General features: G+C 44.8%; 33 non-coding genes across 33 annotated transcripts; all 33 read right to left on the bottom strand.

Annotated features, from left to right (window-relative positions):
* Positions 1-272: 272 nt before the first annotated feature.
* On the bottom strand, positions 273-463 carry LOC144400374 (U2 spliceosomal RNA). Its single transcript, XR_013462312.1, has one exon. It is a non-coding gene; the product is annotated as a U2 spliceosomal RNA (small nuclear RNA).
* Positions 464-900: 437 nt separating this feature from the next.
* LOC144400135 (U1 spliceosomal RNA) lies at positions 901-1,064 on the bottom strand. The gene has a single exon (XR_013462073.1). It is a non-coding gene; the product is annotated as a U1 spliceosomal RNA (small nuclear RNA).
* A 276-nt stretch (positions 1,065-1,340) lies between these two features.
* LOC144400373 (U2 spliceosomal RNA) lies at positions 1,341-1,531 on the bottom strand. The gene has a single exon (XR_013462311.1). It is a non-coding gene; the product is annotated as a U2 spliceosomal RNA (small nuclear RNA).
* Positions 1,532-2,133: 602 nt separating this feature from the next.
* Positions 2,134-2,248, bottom strand: LOC144400646 (U5 spliceosomal RNA). Its single transcript, XR_013462581.1, has one exon. It is a non-coding gene; the product is annotated as a U5 spliceosomal RNA (small nuclear RNA).
* A 442-nt stretch (positions 2,249-2,690) lies between these two features.
* On the bottom strand, positions 2,691-2,854 carry LOC144400134 (U1 spliceosomal RNA). The gene has a single exon (XR_013462072.1). It is a non-coding gene; the product is annotated as a U1 spliceosomal RNA (small nuclear RNA).
* Positions 2,855-3,130: 276 nt separating this feature from the next.
* On the bottom strand, positions 3,131-3,321 carry LOC144400371 (U2 spliceosomal RNA). Its single transcript, XR_013462309.1, has one exon. It is a non-coding gene; the product is annotated as a U2 spliceosomal RNA (small nuclear RNA).
* A 602-nt stretch (positions 3,322-3,923) lies between these two features.
* LOC144400645 (U5 spliceosomal RNA) lies at positions 3,924-4,038 on the bottom strand. The gene has a single exon (XR_013462580.1). It is a non-coding gene; the product is annotated as a U5 spliceosomal RNA (small nuclear RNA).
* Positions 4,039-4,480: 442 nt separating this feature from the next.
* On the bottom strand, positions 4,481-4,644 carry LOC144400133 (U1 spliceosomal RNA). Its single transcript, XR_013462071.1, has one exon. It is a non-coding gene; the product is annotated as a U1 spliceosomal RNA (small nuclear RNA).
* Positions 4,645-4,920: 276 nt separating this feature from the next.
* Positions 4,921-5,111, bottom strand: LOC144400430 (U2 spliceosomal RNA). Its single transcript, XR_013462368.1, has one exon. It is a non-coding gene; the product is annotated as a U2 spliceosomal RNA (small nuclear RNA).
* Positions 5,112-5,713: 602 nt separating this feature from the next.
* LOC144400644 (U5 spliceosomal RNA) lies at positions 5,714-5,828 on the bottom strand. The gene has a single exon (XR_013462579.1). It is a non-coding gene; the product is annotated as a U5 spliceosomal RNA (small nuclear RNA).
* A 442-nt stretch (positions 5,829-6,270) lies between these two features.
* On the bottom strand, positions 6,271-6,434 carry LOC144400132 (U1 spliceosomal RNA). Its single transcript, XR_013462070.1, has one exon. It is a non-coding gene; the product is annotated as a U1 spliceosomal RNA (small nuclear RNA).
* A 276-nt stretch (positions 6,435-6,710) lies between these two features.
* Positions 6,711-6,901, bottom strand: LOC144400428 (U2 spliceosomal RNA). The gene has a single exon (XR_013462366.1). It is a non-coding gene; the product is annotated as a U2 spliceosomal RNA (small nuclear RNA).
* A 602-nt stretch (positions 6,902-7,503) lies between these two features.
* On the bottom strand, positions 7,504-7,618 carry LOC144400643 (U5 spliceosomal RNA). Its single transcript, XR_013462578.1, has one exon. It is a non-coding gene; the product is annotated as a U5 spliceosomal RNA (small nuclear RNA).
* Positions 7,619-8,060: 442 nt separating this feature from the next.
* On the bottom strand, positions 8,061-8,224 carry LOC144400130 (U1 spliceosomal RNA). Its single transcript, XR_013462068.1, has one exon. It is a non-coding gene; the product is annotated as a U1 spliceosomal RNA (small nuclear RNA).
* Positions 8,225-8,500: 276 nt separating this feature from the next.
* On the bottom strand, positions 8,501-8,691 carry LOC144400370 (U2 spliceosomal RNA). The gene has a single exon (XR_013462308.1). It is a non-coding gene; the product is annotated as a U2 spliceosomal RNA (small nuclear RNA).
* Positions 8,692-9,293: 602 nt separating this feature from the next.
* Positions 9,294-9,408, bottom strand: LOC144400642 (U5 spliceosomal RNA). The gene has a single exon (XR_013462577.1). It is a non-coding gene; the product is annotated as a U5 spliceosomal RNA (small nuclear RNA).
* Positions 9,409-9,850: 442 nt separating this feature from the next.
* Positions 9,851-10,014, bottom strand: LOC144400129 (U1 spliceosomal RNA). The gene has a single exon (XR_013462067.1). It is a non-coding gene; the product is annotated as a U1 spliceosomal RNA (small nuclear RNA).
* Positions 10,015-10,290: 276 nt separating this feature from the next.
* LOC144400369 (U2 spliceosomal RNA) lies at positions 10,291-10,481 on the bottom strand. Its single transcript, XR_013462307.1, has one exon. It is a non-coding gene; the product is annotated as a U2 spliceosomal RNA (small nuclear RNA).
* Positions 10,482-11,186: 705 nt separating this feature from the next.
* LOC144400641 (U5 spliceosomal RNA) lies at positions 11,187-11,301 on the bottom strand. The gene has a single exon (XR_013462576.1). It is a non-coding gene; the product is annotated as a U5 spliceosomal RNA (small nuclear RNA).
* A 442-nt stretch (positions 11,302-11,743) lies between these two features.
* LOC144400128 (U1 spliceosomal RNA) lies at positions 11,744-11,907 on the bottom strand. Its single transcript, XR_013462066.1, has one exon. It is a non-coding gene; the product is annotated as a U1 spliceosomal RNA (small nuclear RNA).
* A 276-nt stretch (positions 11,908-12,183) lies between these two features.
* On the bottom strand, positions 12,184-12,374 carry LOC144400325 (U2 spliceosomal RNA). The gene has a single exon (XR_013462263.1). It is a non-coding gene; the product is annotated as a U2 spliceosomal RNA (small nuclear RNA).
* A 705-nt stretch (positions 12,375-13,079) lies between these two features.
* Positions 13,080-13,194, bottom strand: LOC144400640 (U5 spliceosomal RNA). The gene has a single exon (XR_013462575.1). It is a non-coding gene; the product is annotated as a U5 spliceosomal RNA (small nuclear RNA).
* A 442-nt stretch (positions 13,195-13,636) lies between these two features.
* On the bottom strand, positions 13,637-13,800 carry LOC144400127 (U1 spliceosomal RNA). The gene has a single exon (XR_013462065.1). It is a non-coding gene; the product is annotated as a U1 spliceosomal RNA (small nuclear RNA).
* Positions 13,801-14,076: 276 nt separating this feature from the next.
* LOC144400421 (U2 spliceosomal RNA) lies at positions 14,077-14,267 on the bottom strand. Its single transcript, XR_013462359.1, has one exon. It is a non-coding gene; the product is annotated as a U2 spliceosomal RNA (small nuclear RNA).
* A 705-nt stretch (positions 14,268-14,972) lies between these two features.
* LOC144400639 (U5 spliceosomal RNA) lies at positions 14,973-15,087 on the bottom strand. The gene has a single exon (XR_013462573.1). It is a non-coding gene; the product is annotated as a U5 spliceosomal RNA (small nuclear RNA).
* A 442-nt stretch (positions 15,088-15,529) lies between these two features.
* LOC144400126 (U1 spliceosomal RNA) lies at positions 15,530-15,693 on the bottom strand. The gene has a single exon (XR_013462064.1). It is a non-coding gene; the product is annotated as a U1 spliceosomal RNA (small nuclear RNA).
* Positions 15,694-15,969: 276 nt separating this feature from the next.
* LOC144400324 (U2 spliceosomal RNA) lies at positions 15,970-16,160 on the bottom strand. Its single transcript, XR_013462262.1, has one exon. It is a non-coding gene; the product is annotated as a U2 spliceosomal RNA (small nuclear RNA).
* Positions 16,161-16,865: 705 nt separating this feature from the next.
* Positions 16,866-16,980, bottom strand: LOC144400638 (U5 spliceosomal RNA). Its single transcript, XR_013462572.1, has one exon. It is a non-coding gene; the product is annotated as a U5 spliceosomal RNA (small nuclear RNA).
* A 442-nt stretch (positions 16,981-17,422) lies between these two features.
* On the bottom strand, positions 17,423-17,586 carry LOC144400125 (U1 spliceosomal RNA). The gene has a single exon (XR_013462063.1). It is a non-coding gene; the product is annotated as a U1 spliceosomal RNA (small nuclear RNA).
* Positions 17,587-17,862: 276 nt separating this feature from the next.
* LOC144400323 (U2 spliceosomal RNA) lies at positions 17,863-18,053 on the bottom strand. Its single transcript, XR_013462261.1, has one exon. It is a non-coding gene; the product is annotated as a U2 spliceosomal RNA (small nuclear RNA).
* Positions 18,054-18,758: 705 nt separating this feature from the next.
* On the bottom strand, positions 18,759-18,873 carry LOC144400637 (U5 spliceosomal RNA). Its single transcript, XR_013462571.1, has one exon. It is a non-coding gene; the product is annotated as a U5 spliceosomal RNA (small nuclear RNA).
* A 442-nt stretch (positions 18,874-19,315) lies between these two features.
* Positions 19,316-19,479, bottom strand: LOC144400124 (U1 spliceosomal RNA). Its single transcript, XR_013462062.1, has one exon. It is a non-coding gene; the product is annotated as a U1 spliceosomal RNA (small nuclear RNA).
* A 276-nt stretch (positions 19,480-19,755) lies between these two features.
* LOC144400321 (U2 spliceosomal RNA) lies at positions 19,756-19,946 on the bottom strand. Its single transcript, XR_013462259.1, has one exon. It is a non-coding gene; the product is annotated as a U2 spliceosomal RNA (small nuclear RNA).
* Between the last annotated feature and the right edge of the window lie 44 nt (positions 19,947-19,990).

The raw sequence follows: 19,990 nt of genomic DNA, 5'->3' as shown, positions 1-19,990 counted from the left end.
TGGTGGTGACAGAGGCAGGGACGGTATTCCCAGTCACAGCATTTGTGGTGACGGTTCGCAGATGGCACCGTCCTCACAGATCGGTGAAGTTAAAATCAGTGATTTGAGACTTGCAAAACAAAGGCACTATTGATGAGTAAGCATAAGTCACTTGCCAAAAGCCTCAGTCTTAAAAACTATGTGGAGGTGAGACTTGTTTTACTCAAAGCAGAAATCATTTCCAACACCACACCACTGATTCAGGTTACCCTTTCTTTTATTTTCCACAATTTAAAGGGTGCACCGTTCCCGGAGGTGCTGCAATACCGGGCCGATGCTTGGAGTGAACGGAGCAAGCCCCTTTTTCATCTCCCAGAGCTAAAAATCGGCTTAATATGTAGTCCTCGTATAGAGGACATATCAGATATTAAACTGATAAGAACAGATACTACACTTGATCTTAGCCAAAAGGCCGAGAAGCGATAACACCAAACTGTTTGTTTGCAGACCCAACGTACCAGCACATATCTCAATTGTCGCGGTGCGGTTCTTTCAACTGGGCGTAGCAGTCGCTTGCTACTTAACAACCCACTCCCCACGCTGCCCCCGTCCTCAAAAAAGCTAAAATCATTGATTTGTTTACAAGCAAAAGTGTAAACTCCTGCTGAAATCTGGTTGATTTCACTGTTGTTTCAGACACTAGAGACTCCAGTGATGATTAATCACTGTAAAGTCCTGCTGAAAATCTTGTTGATTTCACAATGGATTCAGACAGAGATTTGAGACTTGCTGCAAGGCTCCACTAGTGACTCCAGTGATGATTAATCACTGTAAAGTCCTGCTGAAAATCTTGTTGATTTCACAATGGATTCAGACAGTGATGATTAAACGGGACACCTGGTTTTTCTTTGACTTCAATATCAGGGGAGAGCGCGAACGCAGTCCCCCACTACCACAAATTATGCAGTCGAGATTCCCACATTTGGGGAATTCGCAGTGGTCAGCACAGTCGCAGTGCAATGACTGAGCCTCGCCCTGGGTGAACCACCTTCTTGATCATGGTATCTCCCCTGCCAGGTAAGTATGAGTTGGTGGTGACAGAGGCAGGGACGGTATTCCCAGTCACAGCATTTGTGGTGACGGTTCGCAGATGGCACCGTCCTCACAGATCGGTGAAGTTAAAATCAGTGATTTGAGACTTGCAAAACAAAGGCACTATTGATGAGTAAGCATAAGTCACTTGCCAAAAGCCTCAGTCTTAAAAACTATGTGGAGGTGAGACTTGTTTTACTCAAAGCAGAAATCATTTCCAACACCACACCACTGATTCAGGTTACCCTTTCTTTTATTTTCCACAATTTAAAGGGTGCACCGTTCCCGGAGGTGCTGCAATACCGGGCCGATGCTTGGAGTGAACGGAGCAAGCCCCTTTTTCATCTCCCAGAGCTAAAAATCGGCTTAATATGTAGTCCTCGTATAGAGGACATATCAGATATTAAACTGATAAGAACAGATACTACACTTGATCTTAGCCAAAAGGCCGAGAAGCGATAACACCAAACTGTTTGTTTGCAGACCCAACGTACCAGCACATATCTCAATTGTCGCGGTGCGGTTCTTTCAACTGGGCGTAGCAGTCGCTTGCTACTTAACAACCCACTCCCCACGCTGCCCCCGTCCTCAAAAAAGCTAAAATCATTGATTTGTTTACAAGCAAAAGTGTAAACTCCTGCTGAAATCTGGTTGATTTCACTGTTGTTTCAGACACTAGAGACTCCAGTGATGATTAATCACTGTAAAGTCCTGCTGAAAATCTTGTTGATTTCACAATGGATTCAGACAGAGATTTGAGACTTGCTGCAAGGCTCCACTAGTGACTCCAGTGATGATTCCTGCTGAAAATCTTGTTGATTTCACAATGAATTCAGACAGTGATTTGCTGATTTGAGACGTGCTCCACCGGAGACTCCAGTAAAGTGACCATTAATCCCTGTAAAATCCTGCTGAAATCTGGTTGATTTCACTTTGGATTCAGACAGTGATTTGAGACTTGCTGCACTAGTGACTCCAGTGATAAGTAAACACAACTTTGTTTGTGCTCCATTGTCAGGAGCCTCTGTCCAACTACTTTTCTTTTCACACAAGTACATGAGGCTCAGCCAATTGGCAGAGCCTGCCAAAAATATGGTCAACTCATTGTTGTTCCTCTCCACGGAAGTCTTTAGTAAAAGGCGAAAGACTTATGCGTATTGAAGAGAAACCAAAGTCAGTTGCGGAATCAGGTGGCAGGCAGCCTTATATCCCAGTCGCAACAGTGATCCCTCTTGTGGTTGGGACTGGTTGAGCTGCGGTTGTCCAATGCCAAACCCATTCCCCAGCACCAGCCATCAAAAACTCATTGATTTGTTTACAAGCAAAAGTGTAAAGTCCTGCTGAAATGTGCTTGATTTCACTTTGGATTCAGACAGTGATTTGCTGATTTGAGACGTGCTCCACTGGAGACTCCAGCGCAGTGATGATTAATGCTGAAATCTGGTTGATTTCACTTTGGATTCAGACAGTGATTTGCTGATTGTAGACTCCCTCCACCGGAGACTCCAGTGCAGTGGTGATTAATCCGTGTAAAATCCTGCTGAAATGTGGTTGATTTCACTAGGGATTCAGACAGTGATGATTAAACGGGACACCTGGTTTTTCTTTGACTTCAATATCAGGGGAGAGCGCGAACGCAGTCCCCCACTACCACAAATTATGCAGTCGAGATTCCCACATTTGGGGAATTCGCAGTGGTCAGCACAGTCGCAGTGCAATGACTGAGCCTCGCCCTGGGTGAACCACCTTCTTGATCATGGTATCTCCCCTGCCAGGTAAGTATGAGTTGGTGGTGACAGAGGCAGGGACGGTATTCCCAGTCACAGCATTTGTGGTGACGGTTCGCAGATGGCACCGTCCTCACAGATCGGTGAAGTTAAAATCAGTGATTTGAGACTTGCAAAACAAAGGCACTATTGATGAGTAAGCATAAGTCACTTGCCAAAAGCCTCAGTCTTAAAAACTATGTGGAGGTGAGACTTGTTTTACTCAAAGCAGAAATCATTTCCAACACCACACCACTGATTCAGGTTACCCTTTCTTTTATTTTCCACAATTTAAAGGGTGCACCGTTCCCGGAGGTGCTGCAATACCGGGCCGATGCTTGGAGTGAACGGAGCAAGCCCCTTTTTCATCTCCCAGAGCTAAAAATCGGCTTAATATGTAGTCCTCGTATAGAGGACATATCAGATATTAAACTGATAAGAACAGATACTACACTTGATCTTAGCCAAAAGGCCGAGAAGCGATAACACCAAACTGTTTGTTTGCAGACCCAACGTACCAGCACATATCTCAATTGTCGCGGTGCGGTTCTTTCAACTGGGCGTAGCAGTCGCTTGCTACTTAACAACCCACTCCCCACGCTGCCCCCGTCCTCAAAAAAGCTAAAATCATTGATTTGTTTACAAGCAAAAGTGTAAACTCCTGCTGAAATCTGGTTGATTTCACTGTTGTTTCAGACACTAGAGACTCCAGTGATGATTAATCACTGTAAAGTCCTGCTGAAAATCTTGTTGATTTCACAATGGATTCAGACAGAGATTTGAGACTTGCTGCAAGGCTCCACTAGTGACTCCAGTGATGATTCCTGCTGAAAATCTTGTTGATTTCACAATGAATTCAGACAGTGATTTGCTGATTTGAGACGTGCTCCACCGGAGACTCCAGTAAAGTGACCATTAATCCCTGTAAAATCCTGCTGAAATCTGGTTGATTTCACTTTGGATTCAGACAGTGATTTGAGACTTGCTGCACTAGTGACTCCAGTGATAAGTAAACACAACTTTGTTTGTGCTCCATTGTCAGGAGCCTCTGTCCAACTACTTTTCTTTTCACACAAGTACATGAGGCTCAGCCAATTGGCAGAGCCTGCCAAAAATATGGTCAACTCATTGTTGTTCCTCTCCACGGAAGTCTTTAGTAAAAGGCGAAAGACTTATGCGTATTGAAGAGAAACCAAAGTCAGTTGCGGAATCAGGTGGCAGGCAGCCTTATATCCCAGTCGCAACAGTGATCCCTCTTGTGGTTGGGACTGGTTGAGCTGCGGTTGTCCAATGCCAAACCCATTCCCCAGCACCAGCCATCAAAAACTCATTGATTTGTTTACAAGCAAAAGTGTAAAGTCCTGCTGAAATGTGCTTGATTTCACTTTGGATTCAGACAGTGATTTGCTGATTTGAGACGTGCTCCACTGGAGACTCCAGCGCAGTGATGATTAATGCTGAAATCTGGTTGATTTCACTTTGGATTCAGACAGTGATTTGCTGATTGTAGACTCCCTCCACCGGAGACTCCAGTGCAGTGGTGATTAATCCGTGTAAAATCCTGCTGAAATGTGGTTGATTTCACTAGGGATTCAGACAGTGATGATTAAACGGGACACCTGGTTTTTCTTTGACTTCAATATCAGGGGAGAGCGCGAACGCAGTCCCCCACTACCACAAATTATGCAGTCGAGATTCCCACATTTGGGGAATTCGCAGTGGTCAGCACAGTCGCAGTGCAATGACTGAGCCTCGCCCTGGGTGAACCACCTTCTTGATCATGGTATCTCCCCTGCCAGGTAAGTATGAGTTGGTGGTGACAGAGGCAGGGACGGTATTCCCAGTCACAGCATTTGTGGTGACGGTTCGCAGATGGCACCGTCCTCACAGATCGGTGAAGTTAAAATCAGTGATTTGAGACTTGCAAAACAAAGGCACTATTGATGAGTAAGCATAAGTCACTTGCCAAAAGCCTCAGTCTTAAAAACTATGTGGAGGTGAGACTTGTTTTACTCAAAGCAGAAATCATTTCCAACACCACACCACTGATTCAGGTTACCCTTTCTTTTATTTTCCACAATTTAAAGGGTGCACCGTTCCCGGAGGTGCTGCAATACCGGGCCGATGCTTGGAGTGAACGGAGCAAGCCCCTTTTTCATCTCCCAGAGCTAAAAATCGGCTTAATATGTAGTCCTCGTATAGAGCACATATCAGATATTAAACTGATAAGAACAGATACTACACTTGATCTTAGCCAAAAGGCCGAGAAGCGATAACACCAAACTGTTTGTTTGCAGACCCAACGTACCAGCACATATCTCAATTGTCGCGGTGCGGTTCTTTCAACTGGGCGTAGCAGTCGCTTGCTACTTAACAACCCACTCCCCACGCTGCCCCCGTCCTCAAAAAAGCTAAAATCATTGATTTGTTTACAAGCAAAAGTGTAAACTCCTGCTGAAATCTGGTTGATTTCACTGTTGTTTCAGACACTAGAGACTCCAGTGATGATTAATCACTGTAAAGTCCTGCTGAAAATCTTGTTGATTTCACAATGGATTCAGACAGAGATTTGAGACTTGCTGCAAGGCTCCACTAGTGACTCCAGTGATGATTCCTGCTGAAAATCTTGTTGATTTCACAATGAATTCAGACAGTGATTTGCTGATTTGAGACGTGCTCCACCGGAGACTCCAGTAAAGTGACCATTAATCCCTGTAAAATCCTGCTGAAATCTGGTTGATTTCACTTTGGATTCAGACAGTGATTTGAGACTTGCTGCACTAGTGACTCCAGTGATAAGTAAACACAACTTTGTTTGTGCTCCATTGTCAGGAGCCTCTGTCCAACTACTTTTCTTTTCACACAAGTACATGAGGCTCAGCCAATTGGCAGAGCCTGCCAAAAATATGGTCAACTCATTGTTGTTCCTCTCCACGGAAGTCTTTAGTAAAAGGCGAAAGACTTATGCGTATTGAAGAGAAACCAAAGTCAGTTGCGGAATCAGGTGGCAGGCAGCCTTATATCCCAGTCGCAACAGTGATCCCTCTTGTGGTTGGGACTGGTTGAGCTGCGGTTGTCCAATGCCAAACCCATTCCCCAGCACCAGCCATCAAAAACTCATTGATTTGTTTACAAGCAAAAGTGTAAAGTCCTGCTGAAATGTGCTTGATTTCACTTTGGATTCAGACAGTGATTTGCTGATTTGAGACGTGCTCCACTGGAGACTCCAGCGCAGTGATGATTAATGCTGAAATCTGGTTGATTTCACTTTGGATTCAGACAGTGATTTGCTGATTGTAGACTCCCTCCACCGGAGACTCCAGTGCAGTGGTGATTAATCCGTGTAAAATCCTGCTGAAATGTGGTTGATTTCACTAGGGATTCAGACAGTGATGATTAAACGGGACACCTGGTTTTTCTTTGACTTCAATATCAGGGGAGAGCGCGAACGCAGTCCCCCACTACCACAAATTATGCAGTCGAGATTCCCACATTTGGGGAATTCGCAGTGGTCAGCACAGTCGCAGTGCAATGACTGAGCCTCGCCCTGGGTGAACCACCTTCTTGATCATGGTATCTCCCCTGCCAGGTAAGTATGAGTTGGTGGTGACAGAGGCAGGGACGGTATTCCCAGTCACAGCATTTGTGGTGACGGTTCGCAGATGGCACCGTCCTCACAGATCGGTGAAGTTAAAATCAGTGATTTGAGACTTGCAAAACAAAGGCACTATTGATGAGTAAGCATAAGTCACTTGCCAAAAGCCTCAGTCTTAAAAACTATGTGGAGGTGAGACTTGTTTTACTCAAAGCAGAAATCATTTCCAACACCACACCACTGATTCAGGTTACCATTTCTTTTATTTTCCACAATTTAAAGGGTGCACCGTTCCCGGAGGTGCTGCAATACCGGGTCGATGCTTGGAGTGAACGGAGCAAGCCCCTTTTTCATCTCCCAGAGCTAAAAATCGGCTTAATATGTAGTCCTTGTATAGAGGACATATCAGATATTAAACTGATAAGAACAGATACTACACTTGATCTTAGCCAAAAGGCCGAGAAGCGATAACACCAAACTGTTTGTTTGCAGACCCAACGTACCAGCACATATCTCAATTGTCGCGGTGCGGTTCTTTCAACTGGGCGTAGCAGTCGCTTGCTACTTAACAACCCACTCCCCACGCTGCCCCCGTCCTCAAAAAAGCTAAAATCATTGATTTGTTTACAAGCAAAAGTGTAAACTCCTGCTGAAATCTGGTTGATTTCACTGTTGTTTCAGACACTAGAGACTCCAGTGATGATTAATCACTGTAAAGTCCTGCTGAAAATCTTGTTGATTTCACAATGGATTCAGACAGAGATTTGAGACTTGCTGCAAGGCTCCACTAGTGACTCCAGTGATGATTCCTGCTGAAAATCTTGTTGATTTCACAATGAATTCAGACAGTGATTTGCTGATTTGAGACGTGCTCCACCGGAGACTCCAGTAAAGTGACCATTAATCCCTGTAAAATCCTGCTGAAATCTGGTTGATTTCACTTTGGATTCAGACAGTGATTTGAGACTTGCTGCACTAGTGACTCCAGTGATAAGTAAACACAACTTTGTTTGTGCTCCATTGTCAGGAGCCTCTGTCCAACTACTTTTCTTTTCACACAAGTACATGAGGCTCAGCCAATTGGCAGAGCCTGCCAAAAATATGGTCAACTCATTGTTGTTCCTCTCCACGGAAGTCTTTAGTAAAAGGCGAAAGACTTATGCGTATTGAAGAGAAACCAAAGTCAGTTGCGGAATCAGGTGGCAGGCAGCCTTATATCCCAGTCGCAACAGTGATCCCTCTTGTGGTTGGGACTGGTTGAGCTGCGGTTGTCCAATGCCAAACCCATTCCCCAGCACCAGCCATCAAAAACTCATTGATTTGTTTACAAGCAAAAGTGTAAAGTCCTGCTGAAATGTGCTTGATTTCACTTTGGATTCAGACAGTGATTTGCTGATTTGAGACGTGCTCCACTGGAGACTCCAGCGCAGTGATGATTAATGCTGAAATCTGGTTGATTTCACTTTGGATTCAGACAGTGATTTGCTGATTGTAGACTCCCTCCACCGGAGACTCCAGTGCAGTGGTGATTAATCCGTGTAAAATCCTGCTGAAATGTGGTTGATTTCACTAGGGATTCAGACAGTGATGATTAAACGGGACACCTGGTTTTTCTTTGACTTCAATATCAGGGGAGAGCGCGAACGCAGTCCCCCACTACCACAAATTATGCAGTCGAGATTCCCACATTTGGGGAATTCGCAGTGGTCAGCACAGTCGCAGTGCAATGACTGAGCCTCGCCCTGGGTGAACCACCTTCTTGATCATGGTATCTCCCCTGCCAGGTAAGTATGAGTTGGTGGTGACAGAGGCAGGGACGGTATTCCCAGTCACAGCATTTGTGGTGACGGTTCGCAGATGGCACCGTCCTCACAGATCGGTGAAGTTAAAATCAGTGATTTGAGACTTGCAAAACAAAGGCACTATTGATGAGTAAGCATAAGTCACTTGCCAAAAGCCTCAGTCTTAAAAACTATGTGGAGGTGAGACTTGTTTTACTCAAAGCAGAAATCATTTCCAACACCACACCACTGATTCAGGTTACCCTTTCTTTTATTTTCCACAATTTAAAGGGTGCACCGTTCCCGGAGGTGCTGCAATACCGGGCCGATGCTTGGAGTGAACGGAGCAAGCCCCTTTTTCATCTCCCAGAGCTAAAAATCGGCTTAATATGTAGTCCTCGTATAGAGGACATATCAGATATTAAACTGATAAGAACAGATACTACACTTGATCTTAGCCAAAAGGCCGAGAAGCGATAACACCAAACTGTTTGTTTGCAGACCCAACGTACCAGCACATATCTCAATTGTCGCGGTGCGGTTCTTTCAACTGGGCGTAGCAGTCGCTTGCTACTTAACAACCCACTCCCCACGCTGCCCCCGTCCTCAAAAAAGCTAAAATCATTGATTTGTTTACAAGCAAAAGTGTAAACTCCTGCTGAAATCTGGTTGATTTCACTGTTGTTTCAGACACTAGAGACTCCAGTGATGATTAATCACTGTAAAGTCCTGCTGAAAATCTTGTTGATTTCACAATGGATTCAGACAGAGATTTGAGACTTGCTGCAAGGCTCCACTAGTGACTCCAGTGATGATTCCTGCTGAAAATCTTGTTGATTTCACAATGAATTCAGACAGTGATTTGCTGATTTGAGACGTGCTCCACCGGAGACTCCAGTAAAGTGACCATTAATCCCTGTAAAATCCTGCTGAAATCTGGTTGATTTCACTTTGGATTCAGACAGTGATTTGAGACTTGCTGCACTAGTGACTCCAGTGATAAGTAAACACAACTTTGTTTGTGCTCCATTGTCAGGAGCCTCTGTCCAACTACTTTTCTTTTCACACAAGTACATGAGGCTCAGCCAATTGGCAGAGCCTGCCAAAAATATGGTCAACTCATTGTTGTTCCTCTCCACGGAAGTCTTTAGTAAAAGGCGAAAGACTTATGCGTATTGAAGAGAAACCAAAGTCAGTTGCGGAATCAGGTGGCAGGCAGCCTTATATCCCAGTCGCAACAGTGATCCCTCTTGTGGTTGGGACTGGTTGAGCTGCGGTTGTCCAATGCCAAACCCATTCCCCAGCACCAGCCATCAAAAACTCATTGATTTGTTTACAAGCAAAAGTGTAAAGTCCTGCTGAAATGTGCTTGATTTCACTTTGGATTCAGACAGTGATTTGCTGATTTGAGACGTGCTCCACTGGAGACTCCAGCGCAGTGATGATTAATGCTGAAATCTGGTTGATTTCACTTTGGATTCAGACAGTGATTTGCTGATTGTAGACTCCCTCCACCGGAGACTCCAGTGCAGTGGTGATTAATCCGTGTAAAATCCTGCTGAAATGTGGTTGATTTCACTAGGGATTCAGACAGTGATGATTAAACGGGACACCTGGTTTTTCTTTGACTTCAATATCAGGGGAGAGCGCGAACGCAGTCCCCCACTACCACAAATTATGCAGTCGAGATTCCCACATTTGGGGAATTCGCAGTGGTCAGCACAGTCGCAGTGCAATGACTGAGCCTCGCCCTGGGTGAACCACCTTCTTGATCATGGTATCTCCCCTGCCAGGTAAGTATGAGTTGGTGGTGACAGAGGCAGGGACGGTATTCCCAGTCACAGCATTTGTGGTGACGGTTCGCAGATGGCACCGTCCTCACAGATCGGTGAAGTTAAAATCAGTGATTTGAGACTTGCAAAACAAAGGCACTATTGATGAGTAAGCATAAGTCACTTGCCAAAAGCCTCAGTCTTAAAAACTATGTGGAGGTGAGACTTGTTTTACTCAAAGCAGAAATCATTTCCAACACCACACCACTGATTCAGGTTACCCTTTCTTTTATTTTCCACAATTTAAAGGGTGCACCGTTCCCGGAGGTGCTGCAATACCGGGCCGATGCTTGGAGTGAACGGAGCAAGCCCCTTTTTCATCTCCCAGAGCTAAAAATCGGCTTAATATGTAGTCCTCGTATAGAGGACATATCAGATATTAAACTGATAAGAACAGATACTACACTTGATCTTAGCCAAAAGGCCGAGAAGCGATAACACCAAACTGTTTGTTTGCAGACCCAACGTACCAGCACATATCTCAATTGTCGCGGTGCGGTTCTTTCAACTGGGCGTAGCAGTCGCTTGCTACTTAACAACCCACTCCCCACGCTGCCCCCGTCCTCAAAAAAGCTAAAATCATTGATTTGTTTACAAGCAAAAGTGTAAACTCCTGCTGAAATCTGGTTGATTTCACTGTTGTTTCAGACACTAGAGACTCCAGTGATGATTAATCACTGTAAAGTCCTGCTGAAAATCTTGTTGATTTCACAATGGATTCAGACAGGGATTTGAGACTTGCTGCAAGGCTCCACTAGTGACTCCAGTGATGATTAATCACTGTAAAGTCCTGCTGAAAATCTTGTTGATTTCACAATGGATTCAGACAGAGATTTGAGACTTGCTGCAAGGCTCCACTAGTGACTCCAGTGATGATTCCTGCTGAAAATCTTGTTGATTTCACAATGAATTCAGACAGTGATTTGCTGATTTGAGACGTGCTCCACCGGAGACTCCAGTAAAGTGACCATTAATCCCTGTAAAATCCTGCTGAAATCTGGTTGATTTCACTTTGGATTCAGACAGTGATTTGAGACTTGCTGCACTAGTGACTCCAGTGATAAGTAAACACAACTTTGTTTGTGCTCCATTGTCAGGAGCCTCTGTCCAACTACTTTTCTTTTCACACAAGTACATGAGGCTCAGCCAATTGGCAGAGCCTGCCAAAAATATGGTCAACTCATTGTTGTTCCTCTCCACGGAAGTCTTTAGTAAAAGGCGAAAGACTTATGCGTATTGAAGAGAAACCAAAGTCAGTTGCGGAATCAGGTGGCAGGCAGCCTTATATCCCAGTCGCAACAGTGATCCCTCTTGTGGTTGGGACTGGTTGAGCTGCGGTTGTCCAATGCCAAACCCATTCCCCAGCACCAGCCATCAAAAACTCATTGATTTGTTTACAAGCAAAAGTGTAAAGTCCTGCTGAAATGTGCTTGATTTCACTTTGGATTCAGACAGTGATTTGCTGATTTGAGACGTGCTCCACTGGAGACTCCAGCGCAGTGATGATTAATGCTGAAATCTGGTTGATTTCACTTTGGATTCAGACAGTGATTTGCTGATTGTAGACTCCCTCCACCGGAGACTCCAGTGCAGTGGTGATTAATCCGTGTAAAATCCTGCTGAAATGTGGTTGATTTCACTAGGGATTCAGACAGTGATGATTAAACGGGACACCTGGTTTTTCTTTGACTTCAATATCAGGGGAGAGCGCGAACGCAGTCCCCCACTACCACAAATTATGCAGTCGAGATTCCCACATTTGGGGAATTCGCAGTGGTCAGCACAGTCGCAGTGCAATGACTGAGCCTCGCCCTGGGTGAACCACCTTCTTGATCATGGTATCTCCCCTGCCAGGTAAGTATGAGTTGGTGGTGACAGAGGCAGGGACGGTATTCCCAGTCACAGCATTTGTGGTGACGGTTCGCAGATGGCACCGTCCTCACAGATCGGTGAAGTTAAAATCAGTGATTTGAGACATGCAAAACAAAGGCACTATTGATGAGTAAGCATAAGTCACTTGCCAAAAGCCTCAGTCTTAAAAACTATGTGGAGGTGAGACTTGTTTTACTCAAAGCAGAAATCATTTCCAACACCACACCACTGATTCAGGTTACCATTTCTTTTATTTTCCACAATTTAAAGGGTGCACCGTTCCCGGAGGTGCTGCAATACCGGGTCGATGCTTGGAGTGAACGGAGCAAGCCCCTTTTTCATCTCCCAGAGCTAAAAATCGGCTTAATATGTAGTCCTCGTATAGAGGACATATCAGATATTAAACTGATAAGAACAGATACTACACTTGATCTTAGCCAAAAGGCCGAGAAGCGATAACACCAAACTGTTTGTTTGCAGACCCAACGTACCAGCACATATCTCAATTGTCGCGGTGCGGTTCTTTCAACTGGGCGTAGCAGTCGCTTGCTACTTAACAACCCACTCCCCACGCTGCCCCCGTCCTCAAAAAAGCTAAAATCATTGATTTGTTTACAAGCAAAAGTGTAAACTCCTGCTGAAATCTGGTTGATTTCACTGTTGTTTCAGACACTAGAGACTCCAGTGATGATTAATCACTGTAAAGTCCTGCTGAAAATCTTGTTGATTTCACAATGGATTCAGACAGGGATTTGAGACTTGCTGCAAGGCTCCACTAGTGACTCCAGTGATGATTAATCACTGTAAAGTCCTGCTGAAAATCTTGTTGATTTCACAATGGATTCAGACAGAGATTTGAGACTTGCTGCAAGGCTCCACTAGTGACTCCAGTGATGATTCCTGCTGAAAATCTTGTTGATTTCACAATGAATTCAGACAGTGATTTGCTGATTTGAGACGTGCTCCACCGGAGACTCCAGTAAAGTGACCATTAATCCCTGTAAAATCCTGCTGAAATCTGGTTGATTTCACTTTGGATTCAGACAGTGATTTGAGACTTGCTGCACTAGTGACTCCAGTGATAAGTAAACACAACTTTGTTTGTGCTCCATTGTCAGGAGCCTCTGTCCAACTACTTTTCTTTTCACACAAGTACATGAGGCTCAGCCAATTGGCAGAGCCTGCCAAAAATATGGTCAACTCATTGTTGTTCCTCTCCACGGAAGTCTTTAGTAAAAGGCGAAAGACTTATGCGTATTGAAGAGAAACCAAAGTCAGTTGCGGAATCAGGTGGCAGGCAGCCTTATATCCCAGTCGCAACAGTGATCCCTCTTGTGGTTGGGACTGGTTGAGCTGCGGTTGTCCAATGCCAAACCCATTCCCCAGCACCAGCCATCAAAAACTCATTGATTTGTTTACAAGCAAAAGTGTAAAGTCCTGCTGAAATGTGCTTGATTTCACTTTGGATTCAGACAGTGATTTGCTGATTTGAGACGTGCTCCACTGGAGACTCCAGCGCAGTGATGATTAATGCTGAAATCTGGTTGATTTCACTTTGGATTCAGACAGTGATTTGCTGATTGTAGACTCCCTCCACCGGAGACTCCAGTGCAGTGGTGATTAATCCGTGTAAAATCCTGCTGAAATGTGGTTGATTTCACTAGGGATTCAGACAGTGATGATTAAACGGGACACCTGGTTTTTCTTTGACTTCAATATCAGGGGAGAGCGCGAACGCAGTCCCCCACTACCACAAATTATGCAGTCGAGATTCCCACATTTGGGGAATTCGCAGTGGTCAGCACAGTCGCAGTGCAATGACTGAGCCTCGCCCTGGGTGAACCACCTTCTTGATCATGGTATCTCCCCTGCCAGGTAAGTATGAGTTGGTGGTGACAGAGGCAGGGACGGTATTCCCAGTCACAGCATTTGTGGTGACGGTTCGCAGATGGCACCGTCCTCACAGATCGGTGAAGTTAAAATCAGTGATTTGAGACATGCAAAACAAAGGCACTATTGATGAGTAAGCATAAGTCACTTGCCAAAAGCCTCAGTCTTAAAAACTATGTGGAGGTGAGACTTGTTTTACTCAAAGCAGAAATCATTTCCAACACCACACCACTGATTCAGGTTACCATTTCTTTTATTTTCCACAATTTAAAGGGTGCACCGTTCCCGGAGGTGCTGCAATACCGGGTCGATGCTTGGAGTGAACGGAGCAAGCCCCTTTTTCATCTCCCAGAGCTAAAAATCGGCTTAATATGTAGTCCTCGTATAGAGGACATATCAGATATTAAACTGATAAGAACAGATACTACACTTGATCTTAGCCAAAAGGCCGAGAGGCGATAACACCAAACTGTTTGTTTGCAGACCCAACGTACCAGCACATATCTCAATTGTCGCGGTGCGGTTCTTTCAACTGGGCGTAGCAGTCGCTTGCTACTTAACAACCCACTCCCCACGCTGCCCCCGTCCTCAAAAAAGCTAAAATCATTGATTTGTTTACAAGCAAAAGTGTAAACTCCTGCTGAAATCTGGTTGATTTCACTGTTGTTTCAGACACTAGAGACTCCAGTGATGATTAATCACTGTAAAGTCCTGCTGAAAATCTTGTTGATTTCACAATGGATTCAGACAGGGATTTGAGACTTGCTGCAAGGCTCCACTAGTGACTCCAGTGATGATTAATCACTGTAAAGTCCTGCTGAAAATCTTGTTGATTTCACAATGGATTCAGACAGAGATTTGAGACTTGCTGCAAGGCTCCACTAGTGACTCCAGTGATGATTCCTGCTGAAAATCTTGTTGATTTCACAATGAATTCAGACAGTGATTTGCTGATTTGAGACGTGCTCCACCGGAGACTCCAGTAAAGTGACCATTAATCCCTGTAAAATCCTGCTGAAATCTGGTTGATTTCACTTTGGATTCAGACAGTGATTTGAGACTTGCTGCACTAGTGACTCCAGTGATAAGTAAACACAACTTTGTTTGTGCTCCATTGTCAGGAGCCTCTGTCCAACTACTTTTCTTTTCACACAAGTACATGAGGCTCAGCCAATTGGCAGAGCCTGCCAAAAATATGGTCAACTCATTGTTGTTCCTCTCCACGGAAGTCTTTAGTAAAAGGCGAAAGACTTATGCGTATTGAAGAGAAACCAAAGTCAGTTGCGGAATCAGGTGGCAGGCAGCCTTATATCCCAGTCGCAACAGTGATCCCTCTTGTGGTTGGGACTGGTTGAGCTGCGGTTGTCCAATGCCAAACCCATTCCCCAGCACCAGCCATCAAAAACTCATTGATTTGTTTACAAGCAAAAGTGTAAAGTCCTGCTGAAATGTGCTTGATTTCACTTTGGATTCAGACAGTGATTTGCTGATTTGAGACGTGCTCCACTGGAGACTCCAGCGCAGTGATGATTAATGCTGAAATCTGGTTGATTTCACTTTGGATTCAGACAGTGATTTGCTGATTGTAGACTCCCTCCACCGGAGACTCCAGTGCAGTGGTGATTAATCCGTGTAAAATCCTGCTGAAATGTGGTTGATTTCACTAGGGATTCAGACAGTGATGATTAAACGGGACACCTGGTTTTTCTTTGACTTCAATATCAGGGGAGAGCGCGAACGCAGTCCCCCACTACCACAAATTATGCAGTCGAGATTCCCACATTTGGGGAATTCGCAGTGGTCAGCACAGTCGCAGTGCAATGACTGAGCCTCGCCCTGGGTGAACCACCTTCTTGATCATGGTATCTCCCCTGCCAGGTAAGTATGAGTTGGTGGTGACAGAGGCAGGGACGGTATTCCCAGTCACAGCATTTGTGGTGACGGTTCGCAGATGGCACCGTCCTCACAGATCGGTGAAGTTAAAATCAGTGATTTGAGACATGCAAAACAAAGGCACTATTGATGAGTAAGCATAAGTCACTTGCCAAAAGCCTCAGTCTTAAAAACTATGTGGAGGTGAGACTTGTTTTACTCAAAGCAGAAATCATTTCCAACACCACACCACTGATTCAGGTTACCATTTCTTTTATTTTCCACAATTTAAAGGGTGCACCGTTCCCGGAGGTGCTGCAATACCGGGTCGATGCTTGGAGTGAACGGAGCAAGCCCCTTTTTCATCTCCCAGAGCTAAAAATCGGCTTAATATGTAGTCCTCGTATAGAGGACATATCAGATATTAAACTGATAAGAACAGATACTACACTTGATCTTAGCCAAAAGGCCGAGAAGCGATAACACCAAACTGTTTGTTTGCAGACCCAACGTACCAGCACATATCTCAATTGTCGCGGTGCGGTTCTTTCAACTGGGCGTAGCAGTCGCTTGCTACTTAACAACCCACTCCCCACGCTGCCCCCGTCCTCAAAAAAGCTAAAATCATTGATTTGTTTACAAGCAAAAGTGTAAACTCCTGCTGAAATCTGGTTGATTTCACTGTTGTTTCAGACACTAGAGACTCCAGTGATGATTAATCACTGTAAAGTCCTGCTGAAAATCTTGTTGATTTCACAATGGATTCAGACAGGGATTTGAGACTTGCTGCAAGGCTCCACTAGTGACTCCAGTGATGATTAATCACTGTAAAGTCCTGCTGAAAATCTTGTTGATTTCACAATGGATTCAGACAGAGATTTGAGACTTGCTGCAAGGCTCCACTAGTGACTCCAGTGATGATTCCTGCTGAAAATCTTGTTGATTTCACAATGAATTCAGACAGTGATTTGCTGATTTGAGACGTGCTCCACCGGAGACTCCAGTAAAGTGACCATTAATCCCTGTAAAATCCTGCTGAAATCTGGTTGATTTCACTTTGGATTCAGACAGTGATTTGAGACTTGCTGCACTAGTGACTCCAGTGATAAGTAAACACAACTTTGTTTGTGCTCCATTGTCAGGAGCCTCTGTCCAACTACTTTTCTTTTCACACAAGTACATGAGGCTCAGCCAATTGGCAGAGCCTGCCAAAAATATGGTCAACTCATTGTTGTTCCTCTCCACGGAAGTCTTTAGTAAAAGGCGAAAGACTTATGCGTATTGAAGAGAAACCAAAGTCAGTTGCGGAATCAGGTGACAGGCAGCCTTATATCCCAGTCGCAACAGTGATCCCTCTTGTGGTTGGGACTGGTTGAGCTGCGGTTGTCCAATGCCAAACCCATTCCCCTGCACCAGCCATCAAAAACTCATTGATTTGTTTACAAGCAAAAGTGTAAAGTCCTGCTGAAATGTGCTTGATTTCACTTTGGATTCAGACAGTGATTTGCTGATTTGAGACGTGCTCCACTGGAGACTCCAGCGCAGTGATGATTAATGCTGAAATCTGGTTGATTTCACTTTGGATTCAGACAGTGATTTGCTGATTGTAGACTCCCTCCACCGGAGACTCCAGTGCAGTGGTGATTAATCCGTGTAAAATCCTGCTGAAATGTGGTTGATTTCACTAGGGATTCAGACAGTGATGATTAAACGGGACACCTGGTTTTTCTTTGACTTCAATATCAGGGGAGAGCGCGAACGCAGTCCCCCACTACCACAAATTATGCAGTCGAGATTCCCACATTTGGGGAATTCGCAGTGGTCAGCACAGTCGCAGTGCAATGACTGAGCCTCGCCCTGGGTGAACCACCTTCTTGATCATGGTATCTCCCCTGCCAGGTAAGTATGAGTTGGTGGTGACAGAGGCAGGGACGGTATTCCCAGTCACAGCATTTGTGGTGACGGTTCGCAGATGGCACCGTCCTCACAGATCGGTGAAGTTAAAATCAGTGATTTGAGACTTGCAAAACAAAGGCACTATTGATGAGTAAGCATAAGTCACTTGCCAAAAGCCTCAGTCTTAAAAACTATGTGGAGGTGAGACTTGTTTTACTCAAAGCAGAAATCATTTCCAACACCACACCACTGATTCAGGTTACCATTTCTTTTATTTTCCACAATTTAAAGGGTGCACCGTTCCCGGAGGTGCTGCAATACCGGGTCGATGCTTGGAGTGAACGGAGCAAGCCCCTTTTTCATCTCCCAGAGCTAAAAATCGGCTTAATATGTAGTCCTCGTATAGAGGACATATCAGATATTAAACTGATAAGAACAGATACTACACTTGATCTTAGCCAAAAGGCCGAGAAGCGATAACACCAAACTGTTTGTTTGCAGACCCAACGTACCAGCACATATCTCAATTGTCGCGGTGCGGTTCTTTCAACTGGGCGTAGCAGTCGCTTGCTACTTAACAACCCACTCCCCACGCTGCCCCCGTCCTCAAAAAAGCTAAAATCATTGATTTGTTTACAAGCAAAAGTGTAAACTCCTGCTGAAATCTGGTTGATTTCACTGTTGTTTCAGACACTAGAGACTCCAGTGATGATTAATCACTGTAAAGTCCTGCTGAAAATCTTGTTGATTTCACAATGGATTCAGACAGGGATTTGAGACTTGCTGCAAGGCTCCACTAGTGACTCCAGTGATGATTAATCACTGTAAAGTCCTGCTGAAAATCTTGTTGATTTCACAATGGATTCAGACAGAGATTTGAGACTTGCTGCAAGGCTCCACTAGTGACTCCAGTGATGATTCCTGCTGAAAATCTTGTTGATTTCACAATGAATTCAGACAGTGATTTGCTGATTTGAGACGTGCTCCACCGGAGACTCCAGTAAAGTGACCATTAATCCCTGTAAAATCCTGCTGAAATCTGGTTGATTTCACTTTGGATTCAGACAGTGATTTGAGACTTGCTGCACTAGTGACTCCAGTGATAAGTAAACACAACTTTGTTTGTGCTCCATTGTCAGGAGCCTCTGTCCAACTACTTTTCTTTTCACACAAGTACATGAGGCTCAGCCAATTGGCAGAGCCTGCCAAAAATATGGTCAACTCATTGTTGTTCCTCTCCACGGAAGTCTTTAGTAAAAGGCGAAAGACTTATGCGTATTGAAGAGAAACCAAAGTCAGTTGCGGAATCAGGTGGCAGGCAGCCTTATATCCCAGTCGCAACAGTGATCCCTCTTGTGGTTGGGACTGGTTGAGCTGCGGTTGTCCAATGCCAAACCCATTCCCCAGCACCAGCCATCAAAAACTCATTGATTTGTTTACAAGCAAAAGTGTAAAGTCCTGCTGAAATGTGCTTGATTTCACTTTGGATTCAGACAGTGATTTGCTGATTTGAGACGTGCTCCACTGGAGACTCCAGCGCAGTGATGATTAATGCTGAAATCTGGTTGATTTCACTTTGGATTCAGACAGTGATTTGCTGATTGTAGACTCCCTCCACCGGAGACTCCAGTGCAGTGGTGATTAATCCGTGTAAAATCCTGCTGAAATGTGGTTGATTTCACTAGGGATTCAGACAGTGATGATTAAACGGGACACCTGGTTTTTCTTTGACTTCAATATCAGGGGAGAGCGCGAACGCAGTCCCCCACTACCACAAATTATGCAGTCGAGATTCCCACATTTGGGGAATTCGCAGTGGTCAGCACAGTCGCAGTGCAATGACTGAGCCTCGCCCTGGGTGAACCACCTTCTTGATCATGGTATCTCCCCTGCCAGGTAAGTATGAGTTGGTGGTGACAGAGGCAGGGACGGTATTCCCAGTCACAGCATTTGTGGTGACGGTTCGCAGATGGCACCGTCCTCACAGATCGGTGAAGTTAAAATCAGTGATTTGAGACATGCAAAACAAAGGCACTATTGATGAGTAAGCATAAGTCACTTGCCAAAAGCCTCAGTCTTAAAAACTATGTGGAGGTGAGACTTGTTTTACTCAAAGCAGAAATCATTTCCAACACCACACCACTGATTCAGGTTACCATTTCTTTTATTTTCCACAATTTAAAGGGTGCACCGTTCCCGGAGGTGCTGCAATACCGGGTCGATGCTTGGAGTGAACGGAGCAAGCCCCTTTTTCATCTCCCAGAGCTAAAAATCGGCTTAATATGTAGTCCTCGTATAGAGGACATATCAGATATTAAACTGATAAGAACAGATACTACACTTGATCTTAGCCAAAAGGCCGAGAAGCGATAACACCAAACTGTTTGTTTGCAGACCCAACGTACCAGCACATAT

This window comes from Gasterosteus aculeatus, chromosome 2 (genome assembly GCF_964276395.1).
Source record: "Gasterosteus aculeatus chromosome 2, fGasAcu3.hap1.1, whole genome shotgun sequence".
Classification (NCBI taxonomy): Eukaryota; Metazoa; Chordata; class Actinopteri; order Perciformes; family Gasterosteidae; genus Gasterosteus; species Gasterosteus aculeatus.
The sequence above is the reverse complement of the archived record's forward strand: the minus strand, read 5'-3'. Positions and strand labels throughout refer to the sequence as shown.